This window comes from Myotis yumanensis, unplaced genomic scaffold (assembly GCF_028538775.1).
Source record: "Myotis yumanensis isolate MYYU_CA2020_CCGP unplaced genomic scaffold, mMyoYum1.0.hap1 SCAF_14, whole genome shotgun sequence".
In the NCBI taxonomy this organism is placed as follows: domain Eukaryota; kingdom Metazoa; phylum Chordata; class Mammalia; order Chiroptera; family Vespertilionidae; genus Myotis; species Myotis yumanensis.
In genome coordinates, this window is record NW_027223765.1 from 4,040,093 (window position 1) to 4,061,710 (window position 21,618).

The 21,618-nt window shown below is 48.3% G+C and overlaps 1 protein-coding gene across 4 annotated transcripts in view; it reads right to left on the bottom strand.

Annotated features, from left to right (window-relative positions):
- The window catches only part of CNTN4 (contactin 4), a 402,844-nt gene that overhangs the window by 369,212 nt on the left and 12,014 nt on the right, over nucleotides 1-21,618 (bottom strand). The window contains exon 1 of one of the 4 annotated variants that reach the window (XM_070391424.1): nucleotides 5,511-5,580. The exons of 2 other annotated variants lie outside the window; for them this stretch is intronic. The gene's annotated coding sequence lies outside the window, so the exon portion shown is untranslated. Of the gene's footprint in view, nucleotides 1-5,510; nucleotides 5,581-21,618 lie in introns of those variants that run through there. One more of the 4 variants, XM_070391425.1, reaches the window with a different exon arrangement.

Below are 21,618 nucleotides of genomic sequence, written 5' to 3' on the forward strand. Positions count from 1 at the left end.
TAAAGTGTAGGAGGAGCCTGGAGAAGAAAGAGCTCTGTGAACGGGACCAGAATGAAGCAATTGTGCTCGCTCCCTCCTCTGCGACCCCTGACGGCGGGGAGGGGCAGCCTTCCATTCCTGCCCCTGGACACGTTTTCTTCTTGACGATTCCCACCCAGTTCAGAGGTCCACAGGGGTTCACACATTTGGACATTTGGAAATGAACATTTTCTGGGACTTGATTAGAACACGCATGTTGCGATTTTGCTATGATTTACCTGCATGATCTCACACCCATAAGTTAAACTACAGTGGAGTTAGAAAAAACCATCATAATACAGACAGTTTCACATTCTGCATGTTCGAACCAAAAACCAGCCCAACACAAACTTGAAAACTGCCCACAGCTCGAATTGCAAGTTACTCCGTTCAAGCATTAACGATGAATCATCCAAAGGCATTTTTTGGCTATGATATTAGAAACGTATATTTTACATGGTAATAAAATTGAGAGCAACCAAGTTAATAGGAAAATCTTAAATTTCCCAATACTAACAGGAGCGTAATTAGGACAACAAATACATCCTCCTTGCTGTCCGACGTTCTTGCAGCTCCGTGGTTCAGCATGACCTTGCGCTAATCGAGCACCCACGTGGCAGAACCGAGCCGCCTGCCGCACTGTTCCCTGGAGAGGAAGCAGGCATCATGGAACATCTTCTATTTTAATCTGCTGTACCTATCAGCTTCGTCCTCTCAACAGACTGATACTCTTTACTTAGATTACGTTAAAAAAATAGAAACTGTCAGAAACCTGACGTTCAAATCCAGGTCCGACCATGATGAGATGTACTAACATGAGACACTGACAAAACATCCCAGCCCCCCACTTCCCACCTCGAAAATGCAGCAGAGGACCCGCCCTGTGGTGCCGATTAGAGGGTGACCAGACACGAGGGCAGAAGGCAGAGACCGCCACCCTGCCCACACCAGGCACTCAGTGACCGCTAAGTGCAGAGGGAGCGGCAAGGGAATGGCAGCATTGGAATTAAACCTGGGCCGACACCCTGCCCATCCACGCGCAAGTGCTCGGAGGAGAGCAAAGCCGAAGCGGCCATGTCTGTGCTGGGAGTAGGAGGTACACCTGCTGGATCTCAGAGAAGCAGGACGTGTGTTGAGAATGAGATGAAATGCATTACAAAAAATATTGTGTAACTCATTTATGTTTACATGAAGTATCTTGGAATTAATGATTGTTTTAAATAAAATGTACTAGCCTCTAGCTGGTTTGGCTCAGTGGATAGAGGGTTGGCCTGCGGACTGAAGGGTCCTGGGTTCGATTCTAGTCAAGGGCACATGTCCGGGTTATGGGCTTGATCCCCAGTCGAGGGTGTGCAGGAGGCAGCCAATCAATGATTCTCTCTCATCACTGATGTTTCTCTCTCTCTCTCCTTTTCCCTTCCTCTCTGAAATAAATTAATATATATATATATATATATATATATATATATATTAAATAAATGAACTAGAAAAATTAGTTTTACCTGCTTCTTGCTGCTTCTCATGTGGCTACCAAAAAAATTTAAATTGCATGTGTGACTCGCACAATCTTTCTCATGGACAGTGGTGAAATATACAGCTGCTCTTTTTTTTTCTGATTTTATATTTTTTTCCTTTTTTAAAAAAATCTTTATTGTTGAAAGTATTACATATGTCCCCCTTTTCCCCCCACTGACCCCTTGTAGTCCCCTCCCTGCCCCTCCCTGCCACCCCAGGCCTTCACCCCTCCATTGTCTGGGTCCATGGGTTATGCATATATGCATACAAGGGCTTTGGTTGGTCTCTTTAATGGATGTTTGAATAAACAAAGTTGAGAGGTGCTTTCAGAATTGTGCATGCAGTCCGCCCCACACTAAACGAGGCCTTTGAAAATGAGAACACACACTGGCAGGAGGAAGTGAATATTAAGAGTTTTGAAGGGAGAATAATGTGAGAAAACAAACGTCCCGTGCACAATGGCTAATGGAGATCCTGGAGACCAAAATCCCAGTGTCCTCCATGACATGCACAGTGTGCACTCCAACAGGATGATATTTCCTGCTCCAGCTACACTGAGAAGGCATTCATCCATGCCGAAGCTGAGGGTTATATCGGGGCTTCACTGGGTGTGCAGAGATTCCGTTAATGAAATCTGTCTGCTCCTGACCAGGTTGGGGTATCACGGGCAAGTCAGCACGAGAGCTCTCCTTTATCCATGAAAGAGAAGGCAGGGAGGCAACCTTTCTCATTTTCCAAAAACCACCGAGTCCCCTGGAAAATTTCTGTTTGACCAGAAATATCTTAATCATGTGAGTGCTGAGTAAGGAACAAATGACTGTGTGCAATTACATGATAATTACTCCCGATGTGATTATCGTGCCCGTGTGGCCTTGTGAGCGACCATCAGATGCTTCCCGGTGAACTGCAAGGTAACTGATAGCAGGACATTTATAATTGCCACGACCAGGGCTACCGGGGGACTGCACGCCTCAGGAAGGTGAGGCGGTGGCAGGAGGGGCAGGACACCGGCTGGAGAGGAACGTCGCAGAATCGGGAAGATTGGATCATAAATCTACTTGTCTCAGCTCCAAGCTAACGGATGCTCTGTGCCCGCTGCGGGCGAATTTTTGCTCCTATTTCGTTCAATATCTGCACAGCCTATCTGGGCTCAGCCTACCAATTGGGGATTTTCTTCGTCTACGCTCCATCTGTGCTGTGGTCTGGGCTGTGCACTTCCAGGCCTCTCAGAAACAAATCACGGTTTCTGAGCTGGAAGCTGCATTCACAGGGTATGTACACAAAAAGGGCTGCGGGCCATGAGGGAGGCGAACTGTCCAGAGATCGCACAGACAGGGAGTGAGAGCTGAGACCTTCAGGTTGCCTCATTTCCGGTCTAGGACTGCTTTAGGCTGGTGCTCCACACCCTAATTTCCTTGTGTAGGACTTTCCGATGTCGCCAAATTTACACACTGGCCCTCTATTAATAATTGCTGCAAGCCTAACCTAGGTCTTTATTTTAATCTCATCCTAAACATTAACACCTACACATCCGTTTGTTTGGAAGATGCTAATCACATCTCTCTAAATCGCACTAAAACCAGCGTGCATCTTCCTACAGACCCACTTCCTGGGAGCCCTGTGCTACCTCACACTCCCCGTGGGCTGCCATGTCCGCCATTCTTTAAGGACACAAAGAGTCTGCAATGGCTCCTGCACTTCAGAGGACACACACACACCAGCAAGAAAGTGACGAGCACCTCTGTGAGGAGCCACGTGTTACATACCAGCTCCTTGCGGAGACGGGTGTTACCGCCTGGCCCTCAGGAATCGGACGCCTCTCGGAGCGCACACGCCCCTCAGAGTGCACACGCCCCTCAGAGTGCACACGCCTGTCAGAGTGCACACGCCCCTCGGAGTGCACACGCCCCTCAGAGTGCACACGCCCCTCAGAGTGCACACGCCTCGGCAAATGCGCTCACTACGGGCTGCAGGAAACCATGCCATTCATCCAAGTGGCACATCCTGCCATGGCCCCAAGGGTCCCAGATAGACATTCCTGGATCACGTGAGCAGCAATGAGCTCACTGTGGAAGGAGGAGATGAGCTGGGGCTTGACGAATGTCAAGTATGGACATAAAGGCAGAGAATGCAAAAAACAGAATCAGGGTGGAAGGGGGAAATCGCGAGTGATGGTTCCATCTGCCGTATGGACTGGACTCGGCTGGGGTGCCGGTGTGGTCAAAGGTTAGTCATGTTGTTGCTGGGAAAGTATTTTGTGAATGATTACCATCGATAATCAACTGAATTTACATGAAGAAGTTCACTTCACAATAAAATACTTTAGAACAGGTGACCGCCACCCAGCCTTCCACCTCTGGCAACCCACAGCATGCATATGTATAGGACAAATACCACAAAACAGATGTTCAATAATAAAAACATTTAAATTACAATTTAGTAACACGCCCTTCACACCCTACTAGAACTTTCCCGGAGATAAATTAGGTAGCTCTGTATCTGACTAGACCAGGGGTGGGGAATGCCGGCCCGCGGGCCGTATAAGGCCGGTGAAATCATTTGGTCTGGCCTTGCCAAGGCATTAGGGGTGAGTTAATTAAATGTTTGACCAAACAGAGCATGTTAATTTTTCAGTTGATAATTCTGTATGGCCCACAAGTGATGTTATAAATATCCAAGTGCCCTTGGCAGGAAAAAGGTTCCCCACCTCTGTACTAGACCATTATTTTTCACGCAACTTTATTAATATGAGCATAAGAAATCAGAGAGACAGACAGGAAAGCAAAGCAAAGCAAAGCAAAGCAAAGCAAAAGGAAGGTCTGGGTGAGCTTTGCAGTTCAATAACAAAGAAAAAGGCAGATTTCCGAATGTGCAAACCACATAACCAGCCAGGCAGGTGGCCCAAGGTTAAACTCAAGGTGGATAAGGTTTGTCAAAGGATTACACTAACCGTTTAAAAAATAAAAAGTCGGGCTGAGTCAAACTGACCGTATTGTTCCAATGAAGAAAGGCCGCAGTGGGACAAGCGTAATCCATTTAAACACTGCTTTAAAAATATAATAAGGTATTGTTCTGGCTGCTTACAGATCTCCTGTTTCACAAATCACCTGCCAAGGAGGGCTCATTTACACAGCAGCCTGTCAGCCACTGTCAGAGAGGCGGTTAGGGGGACTCAGAAAAGCTCGACAGACAATCAGCTTAATATGAAACCCACAGGGCAGGGTCCCAAACCGACCTCTGACCCTTCTGTGCCCTCCCCCTCGAGGCACCTGCCCCGTTTCCCAGGCTCAGGTGAGACCATGGCATCACCACACAAAAAAATGTCATAAAGGAACTCAGACGGGTCAGGATGGGAGGAGATGAAGCCCCTAACCACCTTGCACTCCCGTCTGATTAACTGAGAACATCCGTAGGGAGGAGTCAGGGGCGCAGACGTGGCAGGCTTTGGGGATATGTAGAAAATTACTGTTTTCTTTGAAAAATGCAAACACATGTTCAAACTCATGTGAGTTCAAACCTAGGAGTAAAGGTCCTAGGAAAGACCCCGGTTAAAATATCAGTACTAGCCCAGCCAGTGTGGCTCAGTGGTTGAGTGTCGACCTCTGAACCAGGAGGTCACTCAGATTAGGAAGTGTCAAATGCTCCCATGGAAAAGTAGAAGAAAACCTGAGGCATAGTTGGGGGCCTGGAGGCCCTTGCCAGGAGGTGGCATCCACCCTGAGATCTCAGGGATGGCTGGGAACTATGTGTGTGTGTGTGTGTGTGTGTGTGTGTGTGTTTCAGGGCAAACACACCATGTGTGCAAGGACTCTGGGCAGCTGAGCGTGAGGACTGGTTGAGGACACAGGAACGGCCAGCATGGCCTCACAGACACCACCAGGGCAAGAGAATCTGGAGGGGAAGCCTGGCCCCGATCACCTGGAGTCTCGGACGGGGATCTGCAGACCCTTCCCGATTACACTGCCTTTAGGACTCACCAGCCATCGCAACCTTGCAGACACACATTCATTCAGACGTCATCTTCAATCAAGCCCAGGAAGAGAGAGCTGCATCCTGTGGAGAATGTGGGTGTCCCGTTATCATGAGTCCTGGGGCCCAAGGTCTCTGCTCGCACAAACCTTCCCTGCCAGGTACCCTCTGCCCTCACATGCCCTGAGGCACCAGGGCCTCCTGGCCCCGGCCAGATGAACCCACACTCTGCAGGTGATGGCCAGGTGTCCACACAGCGCCTCCAGGGCCGCCCAGGAATCTGAGTGCGGGCAGGTAGGCACTGGAGGAGGGAGAGGTGGGGAGGTCAGGTCTAAAATGAGCTCTCTGCACTTAACAAGAGGCTCACCTAGAAGGCTCACTGTAGTATAACCCCCAGCTTTCTCTGGAAACAAATCTTTCAGGGGGAAATAGTTAAATAGAAATGACTAGGGAGATGCAAAGTCTAACACATGCAAACACATACAGTCTAACAGGTGTGTGGCTGAGAAAGCATAGGTGACAGGTGACGGCGGAGGTTTGGTTACTGTCAGATTTAAGACTGTGTGTGTGTGTGTGTGTGTGTGTGTGTTTTGCCATTTAACAACTCTATTTACTGTTCTCCTCTGAGCAGGCCCCTATCAACAGAAAGAGAGTCTAGAGATTTCATTTCCTCCTACTCCTGCCTCGTTCACAGTCCCCACAGTGGATGACTAAATGGATTCTCCGTATTGTTGGTTAAATTTGACTCTTCCCACGAATTGGGTTGGTTCCCATGGGAACCCCTGGACGTGGCAGAGGAGCCAAGCAGATCGGAGGCAGTCATCTGAGTCTGGGCTGGAAGCACACTCAGCAAACCCTTTCTATCGGAGCAGCTCTCTGGGGCACGCGACCCCGAGGTCCAAGGACCATAGCCTGTCTCGTTGCTGATCCCAAGTAAAGATCGTGGAACTTCTTCCACTCGAAGAAAAGTTACTTTGCCTGCAGACTCACAGAATGACGTTACACCAGAAACTGTCTAAGGGCCCCCAAGCAAAACCGGCCGGTGGTTCTGGGTGGAATGGACCAGGAAGTCGAAGAAAATGGATCTTGTTCCTTTTCCACAGGCCACCAAAATTACCATTTTGAAAATGGCAGGATGTAAATTTTAATAAATTAACCAACATGACATAGCATTGCCTCCAATAGGCATTATTCTCATAAGATAAGGGACAGCTGGAAATAAATTATAAAAAATAATTCTCAGGTGCATTAGTTCTTTCTAAAAAAATATATTTTTATTGATTTCAGAGAGGAAGGGAGAGGGAGAGAGAGAGAAACATCAATGATGAGAGAGAATCATTGATCGGCTGCCTCCTGAACGCCCCAAACTGGGGATTCCTGGTTCATAGGCTGGTGCTCAGCCACGCCCACAGGGCTCAGGTGCTTTAGTTCTTTAGGCTCAAGAACCCACACTCTGCTTTGCTGGGGAGTGTAGGTGCCACGGGCGATGCCATATAGAACACGGTGCTCTATATGCAGGTGGTAGCATATAAGTGTGCATACAACCGCCTAATCGATATCTTCTTCATTTTAACCCTGCCTCTGTCCACTGTCTTAACAATGAAAGACAGGAACAAAAGGCTATCTCCACTCCCCATCCAACGGGCCCCGGGGCTGACGGGTTTGCTGAAAACCATGGGGAACTCCTCTGTAGTCCCTGGACCAGCCTGGGTCAGGCCCAGGGGTCTGGCCAGTATGACCATGTGAGCCACACAGGGCCCCTAAGGAACCTGCCATTTCACTAAACACTGGGAAAATCTTACATGATTGGGGAAGCCCACTGCACCGACTTAGACAAAGCTGAGTGTGACTGTTCTTGAAAACCATGCCCTTCGCTGGATGAAACCCCATGAGACCTGCAGCAGCAGCATCCGCAGAGCTGCTGTCTGAGGGCATCTCGGAGCTACGGGAGTTCCAGCAGCGAGTGTTCCCCAGGGTCGGGGCAGTGACGTGCTCTGGTACGAGGTCACCATCCCAGCATATAATCCCAAAGGCACTTTCAGGCACAGCTGTAATGGTGACCATGAGCCTCCGAAGTATGCGTCAGTATCCATGAGATATTGGATGGTCACGGGACACACCTGTCCATGTGTCCCTCCCCAGCACACACCTGTCCACGTGTCCCTCCACAGGACACACCTGTCCATTGTCCCTCCCCAGCACACACCTGTCCACGCATCCCTCCACAGGACAAACCTGTCCACGTGTCCCTCCACAGGACACACCTGTCCATGTGTCCCTCCCCAGCACACACCTGCCCACGTGTCCCTCCCCAGCACACACCTATCCACGTGTCCCTCCTCAGCACACACCTGTCCACGCGTCCCTCCACAGGACACACCTGTCCACATGTCCCTCCCCAGCACACACCTGTCCACGTGTCCCTTCCCAGCACACACCTGTCCACGTGTCCCTCCTTGGGCTATTGGCTATCATGAAAGCTGCCCTCACTGGAGTTCTCCGTGGGCATAGAAACAGCCAGTGGAGGTCGTATGCCATGCAGAACATAATCAAATCACTCTACTGTCCCGGGACTTTCACCACCTTATGTCCTTTGTGCTGCTCGACCACATGAGGGAGCCCGAAGGCCACCCACAGGCAGACAGCGCACGTCTCAAACAATGTGACATCTGATAGGTGACCCCAAAGTGTAACACAATGAGACCTGCCTGGATTACAAAAATAAACCTCTCGGATTAGAGCAGAATCAATAAAATATGCCCCACACAACCCAACAACAGAAGATGGACGGTATTTAGTGCTCGGGGTGGCAATGAGAGGGTTAGCAGACACACCGAGTAGACGAGGAGGGTGTGACGTTTAATTGGCACCCAGAGGTAATCAGCTAAATGGTAAAAGGTATTAAATATCCATTTCACAGAAAATTGCATTTGTCCTTGACTTTTGCTTCTCTCCGATCCACGTTATTAACACATCATAATACAATATAAATGCCACACATTGGAACTGTCCCAAGGCGTCTAGTTATGGGGAAGGAGCGACATTAACATTCGCCGATTCATTTAATCTCACCATCATCTGATAATTATTAAGTGCATTTATCAGGCCTTCAAAGATTGGCACAAAGGGGATAATTTTACCCACGAGCACAGCCCAAGACACAGTGGACGCTCAAAGCCATAGCTGCAGAATAGCCGTTAGTCCGACCACTCTTTTTCTGAACTACCTACAGGGGAAAAATCCCACACGACCAGCCGAATGAGAGCCATGAAAACTTCCACCTGAGAGAGTCTGTACCTGCTCGAGAGGGGAAGAGAGAAGACCAGCCATCCTGCAGAGTGAGGTCAGTCAGACAGAGAAGGACAAATACTGGGTGACCTCATTCGTATGTGCGATCTAACAGGCAGACTCAGCCCTGGCCCTGGCCCGGGCGAGGCCAAGTACCTCAGTTGCAGGTTTGATCCCCAGGGCTCTGGTTGCCCAGGCACCTGTGGGAGGCAACCAACGAATGTTTCTCTCTCTCTCTCTCTCTCTTCCCTCCTCCCTCCCTTCCACTCTCTCTAAAAATTAGTGGAAAAATATCGAGTGAAGATTAACAAATAATAATGATTTTAAAAATAACAATAAAGGATAAACTCGGAAACAGCCTGGGAAGCTGGGATGGTGGCTACAGGGCTGGGGGAACGGGAGATATTGGGCACAAAGCACACACTCTTCCCCTTAGAAGATGAAAACGCCCGGGAGTCCAGGCACAGCACTGTGGTTATAGCCAATAACACTGCATTATACACTTGAAAAGGGCTGAGCGGGAGATCCTAGATGTTCTCACCATGAGAGGAATTGGTAACTGTGACGGCTAAGGCCACAGGGGTGATCATTGAGCTGTATGTAAGTGTAATAAGCCAGCACATTGTACACCTTAAACTTACAGTCTTATATGTCAACTAGAGGCCTGGTGCACAAATTCGTGCATGGGCGGGGTCTGGCCAGCTGGCCCTGATCAGGAGGTTGGCCAGCCGGCCCCACCCCGTGGTTGGACTCCTGGTCGAGGGAACAATTTGCATATTAGCCTTTTATTATATAGGATTGTATCTCAGTAAATCTGGAAAGAAAATACGAAATTGGCAGATCATATTTTTTCAAGAAATTTGATTACGTTATTTCAAATTTGTTTGCATGGTGCAGAGGTATGAGCAACAAAATGAACATGTCTGCAGAAAAAAAAATTGAGAAAAAGGATAAGGAGGAAATTAATTAAGAAAAAAAGGGAGCCTGTCGAATTCCCACCACGGGGGATTCACGGTCCCTCCTCCTCGCCACTGGGACTCATTGGTTTGCATTGCAGTGACCGCGTGAGGCAGGATGACAAGCACCTGGTCCTTCAAACTGATAACCCACATCCTTCCATCTTCACCTACCGCATTCTGTGGGGTGGAAACGGACTTCCAGTAACTGATACCCACAGTGCACTGGGAAAGGTGCAGCTCAGTCTGCGGGTGGCAGCTCTGAGTAAAACCCATCTCTCCTGCCCCATTTACGTATAGGGGACACTCCAGGCTTCTTTCCTCTTTTTAACCATGGAAGCAATGCTACCCTTTACATTTTTAAGAATTATACTCTCACAAATCACTATCACAACTCTTCTCAAATACAACTCTCTAAAATATGAAAAAGACGCCTTAAATAAAGCGTTCATGGAGAGAGCGTGTGCATTTTGTTAAACTCGCCGGAACACCAAGCTACAGGCCTGGAGGACTATGGTGAGGGTGTCCACAGGCCCGCAGGACGGGGCAGGAAGGCTGGCCCATCACCGAGTGCCTGGCCGCCTCGCTCCCGCCTGTGGACAGTTCTGCTATTCCGTGCGCCTGTGGCTAATCCTTTCGTCGTCAGCGGAACAGAAGACAGCACAAACTGGAAAAGCAAAACGGGGATGTGCTGCTTTACATAACCAGGTCTGGGACTGCGCCAGTTTCAGGGCCAGCTTCATCCAGGAGCACAAATGACAGGGCCTCCCTTCAGGACGGGAAGGTGGTGGCCAACGACCTGGGATGACCCCCTCGTACCTCCAAATACACAAGTAAAGGAAGAGAGTCTTAGAATGAGCAGGTAACCTGCCGCCTTAAGGAAGTCAGGACGGGCCTCCCCCTACTCAACTGTCCAGTAAGTGAAGGAGGGTCAGGGAGTGTCGTCTTCCCTCTGTGGACTAGCTCCTCCCAGGTTGTGTTTTTAATCCCATCGGCTCTCACAGTCACGTTCCATCAGACAGGAAGAGGCGGACTCACAGAAAAGAGGCAGGCTTTCTAAGACATACTCAGTCTTCACAGGAAAATCATAAGAACACAATAAGGCTGTAAATCTAATTCTGGAAAGTGACTTTTAATAAATCAAAAGATTGTGAAAGGACCTAGCCAGTAATACATTTTAAAAGGAAAGGAACCCTAAATTGAATAATTCATGAACTGAGGCACACAAGTAATTTCCTAAAGTTCCCCAACAACAATTCAGGCTGCACTCCACATATATTTACTTTGCATCATTAGAATATAAAATTCTCATCCTCAAGGGCTTTCATTTGTCCATTTTAACTTCACAGAAAAATCAGGAAATATTAAGGATAATGTAACTGCATCAAATTTTCCTTGAAGTAAAATCTATGTATAGCTAGGAAAAATACAGAAATCAGACTTTTTAAGAGCGACGGAGAAACACCGAGTTATCCTCTTTTGAGGACAGATCAACACTAGAATATGTGATTTGCTCTTTATTACACTTTAAAGAGCACTACCTTCATCCAGGACCCTTGGCGGGCAACAGTCATGAAATGCAGAGGCTGAATCCGATGAGAATGACACGTAAGAAATCTGAAGAATTTCAGGGAAAACTGACTCCATGGAAAATGCCCTTTGATTCCAAACAACTAGAATATAGAGAAGGCTATCCAGGGCCCCTCCCCTTTGTTTTTTCTCTAGAGAGAAAAGGACTGAAGATAAACAAAGCTAGAATTAAAAACAGAAATTGGCCCTGCTGTCCGGAGTCAGAAGCCACCAGAAGTTCTAATTGTTGTCATAACAATAAAGATCTGTTACGTTGGAAAAGTCCATCAAATCTGACAAAATAAATACAAGTAAAAAAAGGTGGACTTCTTTAAAGTGCTGCTGGAGAGGGCAGAGGACCACCACGTGGCCCAGCCAGCACGCTCTGCTGGTGCCCAGGGAGCGCCGGAGGATGAATCACTATGATGTCACAATGGCAGATCATGATGAAACCTCTGAGGCTACTGGAGGGAAAGTCCCTGGGGGTGGGATTGTGGAAACAGTGATAACCAGACAGCTGTTCACCTCCATCTAAGGAATTTCACACATTACCTCCCTCCTCATTCAAAACAAACCTGTTTTGGAGTAGGGACTGCTGACAGAAAACCACCCAGAAACATCACGTTTCCGTGGATCGCCGTTCCGCATGTTCTGTGGGTCCTGGCTCAGCCGGCGGCTGTCCCTTCCGGTCGCCATGCAATTGTAATCAGGAGGCATTTCAGGCTGGAGTTACCTGGCAGCTGAGCAGGCGCTGGAGGTCGTCACCACACTGGGCATGAACACCGGTGGGACGCTTGGGCAGCAGCTGACCAGGATCGCCCCTTCTCCATGTGACCAGCTCTGGCGTCCTCAGCACCCGGGTCAGACTGCCAACCTGCAGTGGCTTCTCCCAGAGACACTGGCACAGCAGATTTCCAGTTTCCACGAAGTTTTCAGAGCATCTATTGTTACCTCAGCAGGCACCTATCCAGGGAAAACCAGGCCTGTTCTAAGAAATTAAAATCCAAGTCCAGACACACGCTCCGCATCTGTACACGGGAGTGAAGGAGACTGGATGCCATGGGCAGGTGATTCTGAGGCTGGAAGAGAATGCGAAACAGCGTTCCTTGCCCACCCGGCACCAGCAACCCCACTGGTTTCTCGGGTCCACTAAGGGAGCCACGGTCCTCTTCAGACCAACATTTGTAAACGATGTTGTTACAAGAAAAGGCAGTTTTTGTGATATTTAAAAAAATTAAATCTTTAATCTGGAGAAATTCAGGGTTATATAAAGTTTGTAGAATTTTGTTTTGTCTTCCTGAATAATTTTTGAGGACGTCTATGTCCTGGTATATGTGATGAATTGGTAAAGAAGGCATTTCCCAAATATCTGTCCACAGAGTTATGGGATATACTTTTTCGAAGCTCCACAGGACATATTTGGACAGTGATTCTCTGTCATACGTCGTAATCAATCTGTTGACCTAGGATTGCTATGAAGTCAAACTCCAGCCACCTACGAAGGGCTCTGGGGACGCTCCGCGGCGGGCCATCCTGCGCATTTTGGACCGTTCGGCTCAGCTGCCTCCCTGTGGTTTCCTTTCTTGGCTCTAACCTCTGTGCCACTCCAATCAGATCACGGTGCCTGGAAAGCCTTTCATATGTGAAGGCACCCCCTCCGGCCCCTCGCACCGAATTTCCACCACGAGTTCTCCCAGGTTTAGGATGTCATCGCCATCCACACTGACCTGACCTGACGAAATGACGCATGCTCGCAGGAGTCCTACCACACTGACCTGAAGGCGCATGCTCGGAGAACTTCGTCCACACTGACCTTATTGCGCACGCCCAGGGGAGCTCCACCCACACTGACCTGATTCCCACGCTCAGGGAACACCAGCCACACTGACATGACTGCGCATGCTCGCGGGAGCTCGTGAGTGCCAAGGTCACAGAGTAATCTCGGGAGAACAGAATTCTCGCAGGTGCCCACGTGGCTCAGCCCCGCCCCGCCTCTGAGACGTTGGCGAGTCAGCTGACCTACCCTAAGCCTCTCTCTTCATCATGATCGTTCTCTTGAGGTTTGTGAGCACATTACATTTAAAATGCTGATGTTGCCACATACATATCAGCTAGTATCTCTACCTCCACGTTGGAAAGAGGTGCTTTCTCTCAGCCACTTTAATACAGTAGAATTCACAGGTGGTCAGCAGTGACTGTGTGGCTCAGGTTGTGATCAGCAGGTACAAGGGGCGGCGCAGACAGGACAGGGACCTGGCAGAGGATTAAAACTGAGCCACGGATTACCTGCCAGCAGCTAAAGGCCGACTGCACAGTGGTTACCCACAGGCTCTATCTACGTCTTCCCAGTAGTAACGAGTCCCTGTCCTTTAAGAGTTTCAGGTACACATGGTCTGCAAAGCCTTCAATTTGAAGGAGAAATGGGGTGTGCGGATCAACACTTAGGACAACAGAGATGCCGGCTTTCCCCTGCTCTACTGGAAAGAGCGCCACTCAGGCAGCACCCAGCTCAGCGTGGAGGTATTTTCCACTCCTGCCCCGGGCCACGCAGCCGAGCTCGCTTTGGGCTGCACCGGTGGAGCCTGCAATCTCTCCACTGGGTGCTGACCCAGCCTGCCCTGTGGTGCCTCCTACACACGATGATGAATGTGGCTGCCTTTAGCCCCAGCCTCCGGCATCTTCCAGGTCAAGAATTCCTGGCACTGAGCAGCTGGGTGAACCTGGCATAGATTTCCAACTTGGATTCTGATCCTCCCGTAATTGGTGGGTTTATGGGGAACTCCTGGCAGAAGTGTGAAGAGTGAAGAGGCACAAATTATCTCAGGCAATTTCTTGGATATTTTAGGGCTGTTCTTGATTCCCAGCAATCAATCACAAAGAGAAGAGAGGGAACGGATGAGCTGCAATCAGGGTGCCTGTTCTGGAAGGATGAGGGAGCATCCCACAGTTAAATCGGCCTGAATGCCCCACTGCTTAAGCACCACATTGCTCCCTCCCCCTCCCGCCACTTAATTTGATCAAATATGTTTTTTTAAAATATGCTTTTGTTTATTTTTTAAATCCTCACTCGAGGATATTTTTCCATTGATTTTTAGAGAGAGTGGAAGAGAGAGGGAAAGACAGAAATATCGATATGAGAGAAACACATCGATTGGTTGCCTCCTGCACAAGTCTGGACCAGGGCCAGGGAGAAGCCTGCAACCGAGGTACGTGCCCTTTGCCGGAATCAAACCTGGGACCCTTTGGTCCACAGACTGATGCTTTATCCACTGAGCCAAACTGGCTAGGGCAAATATGGAGTTCTGGCTTAAATTTTAAAAATTAAAAAAGGCATCCAGCGGGCTCTGAGAATGACTCACAGAGCAGAGTCACTTCTGAAAGTCCCCTGACTACAGTAACTTTAGCCACACACGCGGGGCCACATGGCACAGAGCAGGCAACCACAGGGCAGCCCGCGGTCTATCTGGCGGCCCCTGGGAAGGACAGTGCCCCCCCCCCCACCCCCCCCGCAAACTGAGGAGATGGTGACTTAACCAATCCAGCCCACCCATGAAAAAGAGCAAACAATTCATTGCAAAAGGAGGGGGAGGAGAAGCAAAAATGGACCACAGAAATGAGAAAGCCAGAGCGAGCAGATGAATCGTATTAACTGGGCAGCAGCGAGCTAGGGATGGTTCTAAACAGGTAAACGTCACAGAAGTTCTGACGTCACTTCTGGCCCTGCCACTTCCGGCCTGAACTGCTCATCTGGGGTCCGGCTGCACCTGGGTTGTGCAGCTTCCCCAGAATCGCCGCCGAGCCTCCCATTGGAAGATACTTCTCTCTTCCTTATGGCCGTTCGCCCGCCACCTTCTGAGCAACCCCTCATTATGCACCGGAACCTAAGTCTCCATTTCCTGCAATGAAAGGAGGCCACGGCGCAGGAAAAAGTCAGAAAGACTCCTGATTAGTTTTCTCCCAGGTTTAAAGCTATATTTTCCCTGCGTCCCTGCCACACTGCCCTCAGTTTTATACATCAAATTAACCTAAATTATCATTTCATTCAAAACAATCATGTGCTAAGGCGCTAACACCGTCAGGGATAAGACTACAGGACTGCCAGTGAATTTTCATAGCTAATGATTGGACAAAAAATACTGAATAAACATATCTTAATCATAAGACATACATCTAGTAGAAATCCAGATCTCTACTTGTTGTTGGCCAGAAAGTAAAAGGTGTCAGATAAAGGAACCAAAAGCCTTCACTCACAGGTTTACTGGGCTCGTTGACACGGGGAACCGTGGGGCCACTGAAATGTGCCAGGAACTGAGGTCACAGACAGGAAAAACGGTCCCCTCCCAGTGTCATGGGGATATGGACAAGAAAACATCGCCAGGCACCATGGAGACCACGTGCCTTTTCATGTCCCACCCTTCCTATAAGAGCCTGCGGGCTCACCAGGTAGAGATTAGTGGTCTCCTGAGACACACATCTACTGCGGACACTCTGAGTGAGTTGTTTTATATTCAGACATTCCACAGTCAAGGGAGGCTTGGAATAAGATAGAATAAGAGACACTGCAGAAGGCTTTTGATAACGGTCACACTCTAACCCAGAGGTTGGCAAACTGCAGCTCGCAAGCCACATACGGCTCTGTGGCCCCTTGAGTGTGGCTCTTCCACAAAATACCCTGTGCGGGTGCGCATGTACAGTGCGATTGAAACTTTGTGGCCCATGCGCAGAAGTCAGTATTTTGTGGAAGAGCCATACTCAAGGGGCCACAGAGCCGCATGTGGCTCGTGATCCGCAGTTTGCCAACCACTGCTCTAACCTACCCATCAGGGGGAAATCCTAAGCATGGTGGGATTTTAAAGATTAAAACATAAAACCGGAGGGGCCGAGAAGTCTCAATAGAAACCTACACAGACCGAGGCTTTGGGAAATGTCTGGCTTCCGAGAGAGGAGAACCCTCCGTGAGCCAACAAAGTCATCTTCACCTACAAGTCCCAGACTGAGCAGCACACAAGTTGAGCTTCCAGGCCTGGTTAACAGGAGAGGGAATGAGACTGATGCAAACAGCTGCTCCTCTGCCCCAGCACCCCAAACCGTCAGTGGGTGTGAAATTGTCCCCACTCCGCCTAGCTCAGGATACGCTAACGACCTACCGCACGTGGTCCCCTCACCTTCACCCTGGGTGGGAGCCTCCCTGGAGCTCCTCTCGCTCAGTCCTCAGCTTTGCTAGTCCGGGATTTCATCTCTGGCTTATTTGTCTTTGTGGAACCGTTAAAGGAGTTTTCCTGGATTCTTGGCTTTGACTAGCCCACATCTTAAATTCTTTTAATTTGTTTATATACTTAAAAACTCCTGGGACCTAATCAAGAAGAATAAAATGGCCCATGCAGGTTCTTCACGCTCTTACACATACATATTTCAGCTCCACTTGGAGTCGGGTGACCCTGCTGTGGCGTCGGCTGCCTGGTGATCCCGAGCGCAGTTGGGGTGTCAGTGGTGCAGGATGAGAGCTGTACATCTGCAATGTTAACAGCCCTGAAACACAAACTCATTTCTAAGGAAATGTCCGGTGATAAATCATCCTACGTCAGAGACTAATTACAGTCCGTGTAGCGCTAGAAAACTACAGCCCTTCAATAAATCTTGTGAGGTGTCAGTTTAGGTCCAGGCAGACGGTTAGGGCTCAGCACTGTTAGTGTGAACTTCCCATACCTGAGCACGGGCTCCCAAAGGTCGGCTAGGTCACACTGGGTGCCAATCCTGAGGCCGCCCCACGCTAAGAACACATGCTCTTGGCTTCCTCCACCTACTGCACGAATTCAAAGCAGTTTGGACTGTCTGGACAAGCACGGTCTTTCCTACGGCACCTACTGCCTCCTGAGGTAACCCGAATCCTAGGGTCTGGGAGCCAGACAAGCTTACAGCTGGAGAGGATGGGGTCACAGCCGCCACTATGCCAGAATGTCCCGTGCGAGCTGCTCTGCCCAGTGCGTGGCCACTTGTAAGACTTTCTGGAAATCACCCACATTGATGGACTACGGAACGAATTTCTGCTGACCACTAAGGGCCACTGAACAGACTCAAAGGTTATGAAGACCCTGTTTGTACATTGTGACCATTTCTATGAAGGGCAATCTGGAAATATCTATAAAAGTTAGGTACGCAGCCCGGCCGGTGCGGCTCAGTGCTTGAGCACTGACCTATGAACCAGGAGGTCAGGGTTTGATTCCTGGTCAGGACACATGCCCAGGTTGTAGGCTTGATCCCGGTGTGGGGCCTGCAGGAGGCAGCCAATCAATGATTCTCTCTCATCATTGATATTTCAGTCTCTCTTATTTCCTATCTGAAATAAAAAAATATATATTAAAAAAAGAAGTTACAAATGCAAAGTGCTCTCTGTTTACAATGAAATTCCAGTTCCTCTTTTTGGAATTTACTCTACAGAGAGACTCACATATGTTGACAAAAACAATGTTTCTAGTGGCAAAGGCCTGTAGGTAACATTAAATGACGTGAGCAGGGTTCTTGCCACATGGCCTTGGCCTAGGCCTGGGCATGGTCACTGCAGGAAAGAGCTCTGGACCCCTCTTCAGGTGAAGGCAGGACCTCCCATGTTGTCATTTTCATAGCAAATGTTCAGATTGCTTTTTAACTGAAGAAGCATCTCAACATGTATGTGCTCATATACGGGAAGTATCTCTGGAAAGAGAAATAACAACAACATGGCCTCCAGGAGACAGAGCTGGGGAAGGTGATGGAGAGGTTGCTGAGTTTGGACCAGACACCCTTTACACGATTAAAATGCACACTCACAGACATACAACCTTTACGGGAAATTAATTAAAAATACAAGGGGTTGTAAAGACAAACTGGAATGGAAAGTTCAGGCACTACCCAGGGAAATTAAACAACATTAGCAGCCAGTCCGAATCAATCAAGGTCTTGGTCCGACTTCTTCACGCCCAGCTCACTCCTCTCTTAAAGGATATGGATAATTAACTTAACTCTTCATTTCAACAATGCGGCGGGGTGTGCACTGGAATGTGCCACGCTAGGAAAGGGAAGTTCTGCCAGTTACAAGCTGGACCTCTGCTTAAATGCTTCGTGAAGGGCACGGGTTCTACAGTGCCCGACTCCGCATGTCTACCGCTGGAAGACGCAGAGCCAGGCCTGGGCGACATGGTCACCAAACCCTGCTCGGTCTCCTTCAGTGAGGGGCATGAGTGCTACACTGACTGATCCACACGTCTACGCAGACCTGGGTGGGCAACACGTTCACCGTGCTGTACTGACTTGTTAGCCTTCAATAAGGACTTGAGGGGGCGGCGGGGAGGAAGAAAAATAGATCCAGAGACATAGAAGCATGGAACAGACTGTCAAACCTCAGAGGGAAGGCAGGAGGGTGGGTGGGTGGGAAGAGATCAACCAGAGAACTTGAATGCATAGCTGCATCACCCATGGGCACAAATGATAGGGTAGTGAAGGCCTAGGGCAAGGGGCTGAGGGGGGGACTAGAGGAGGTCAATGGGGGATAAAGGGTGACATAGGTAATAATTTCAACAATAAAGGTCTTTTAAATATATAAATATATATAAATCATATATATTTACTACTATAACATAAGAGAGCCCCCTAACCCACCAGAGGAGCCTGAGATGCAAGCTCTGGACGGGTGTCCACGAGCTAGCCTTACGATCCATGCTCATGCCAGTCATGCTCACTCTAAAAATAATGTACTTCTTAGTGTCTCGGAGTCTCACCAGTGCCTGAAACAATAAAGTTAAACCTATTAAACCCAGGCCTTCACCACACCAGGTTTAACTGGGAAAGTGGGAAGTGAAGGGCTCCCGTTTACACTCTCAAACTTGAATCTACCAACTTGAACCTCACCCCCAGTGGTGGCTTCCCTACCCCAGCTCTATTCACAGCCTCTACTCCCAAGGCCTCCTCTCCGGCTCAGTCTGAGGCTTTCCTGACCAATGACAACGCAGTGGCTTACACATGACCCGCTCTGGGTGGGAGTCAAGCTCTTCCGCCTTCTCCTTCTCCCTGGCGTGCTGAGTTCTTTGCTGGTTATGCCTATGGGTTCCCTGGTTCTCACCTTCCGCATCTCAAAATTCACGTTCAGCCAGAAGTGGTGCTTCCTTGGGGATCTACAGTAGGTCCTTCTAGTAATTTCCATCTCGGCACCTTCCTTCTCTCCTTCAGAGCACCTACTTCAGGTTATACTTGAATTTATTTATTTTAAATTTATCTTTATTTAATTTATCTTTATCATTGAAAGTATTACAGATGTCCATTCCCTCTCACCCACTGACCTCTTCTACCCTGCACCCCCCTCCAGGCCTTCACCACACTATTGTCTGTGTTCATGGGATTTTGCATATATGCATACAAGTTCTTTTGAACTTTAAGTATTGATTGTTTACTTTTTCCAGTCTCCTCACCAGTCACTAACCCCCAGCAAGGCCAGGGCCACATCTGACTTCTCCCTCCCCACCACAGCTCCTCCCGTGGCCCAGCACTGAGTGGCACTCCTTATCTTAAGGGAAATGGATGCACAGAGAGAATTCCAGATGGGCACTCCATTGGAATGTTTCTAAACGATCCCACTCTGACCAGAACACCAAAGCCACACCTGGAAGCTGAAAGACCACAAATGTGCAGCGAGCCACAAACTGCCTGTGGGACAGCCTGAGTCCCATTCACTGTGTCCGGCATTTATAAAACGGCCTGATGCATAAGGAAATGTCACCCAAGTTGGAGCTGGTAGAAATTGGTACCATCCACCGCTCATCACTCTGCTAAGTCCGACGGCAACTCTGTGGACAAGGATGTCCAAGTAAAGTACCTTGAAAAACAATGGGAGGACCTTCTTGAAACAGGGAGAGTGAGGATCCTGATAAAGTGGGTGCTGGGTTCTCTGGAGCAGACTGATAGAGGATGTGTGGGTATGGGTGCCTTGTCCTCGAGAATTCCCTCTTTCTCTGGGTAGTCCATCTTTTTTTTTTTTTTTTTTTTTTTTTAGGGCCTTCAACTGATTGCTCGTGGCCCACCCACATTGCAGATCTTTATTCTAAGTCTCCTGACTTAAGTGTTAATCTCACCTAAAAAGTACCTTCACAGCAGACATAACAGCATGCAGTGCTTGGCCACATTTTTGAACTTCGGCCTACCCAAGGTGACAGGGAAGATTAGCCATTGTACTCGATTAAAACGATCCTTTGTTGTCACTTACATGTTACTCAATGTATCTTCTCTGTCAGGATGAAGGACATGCAGCTGAAACTCTTTCTAAATGTCACAAGATGCTGCAGAAGCTGCACTTGTTAAAGGAAACATCAGGTTCCAAGTGACGGACATGCATGCATTTGGACCCAGAAATAAATCCCCTTTCCCCAGTTTTCCAGCCCACAGTCAAAGTCATTCTTTTCCCTTTGTTTAAATTTGTGGCCAGAGGAACAAATATCTATCAATCTCAATATTTTTTACATGCTTAACAATACTTGGAAACCAATCTGCATGAAAAATATATTTACACAGTGAATTCCGAGTATTCAAATACATTCAGAATAATGACTATAACATGCAATTTACATACACAAATTACCAATCGACTATAACTCTAAAAATTCTGTTTCCATTCAGACACCGATGTTGGTGTGCAAATTTTTCTATTTTGAAATAGTTCTTAACATTTGGCATGCCTTCCCGAGCCCCTATAACTCATGAAGATTTGCGGACCTTACAGGAAAATGTAGTTCTGAGAGCTTAGGTTTTGTGTACAAGCTTAGGTTTTGAACCACATGCTGATCATTGCACATAAAAATCGCTACCTTAGCAAGGACCTGAGCTGGTTAAAAGCTCAGGTGGGCATACAGGGGCCTGACATAGGTCCTGCCACTAACTCACTGTGTGATACAATCTCTCTGATGCTCAGCTCTCTCACCGAGGACCTAGGGGTCTTCACAATGCCTAGCTCGTAGGACAGTTACAGGTTTAAATGAGATAATACAATGAAAGCATTTAGCAAGGTGCCTGGTTCACTGTAAGTGTTCGACTAGCATTACTGATTATAATTAAAATTTAGTTAGAAAACCCATATATACTTTTTTCTCATAGAATGTCCCCAATGATTGGACGTATTTCTTCCTAAAAAGAAGTTTCTAATCAGGAAAAAAAAGATATTTGAAAACCTATTCTAAAATAAAATAAAAAATAGGACATAAGACATATGTAGATTGACAGGTCTGAAGCCATAAAACATGGGGCAACAAGGAACACATTGGGATTAAATTTCCCAAAATGT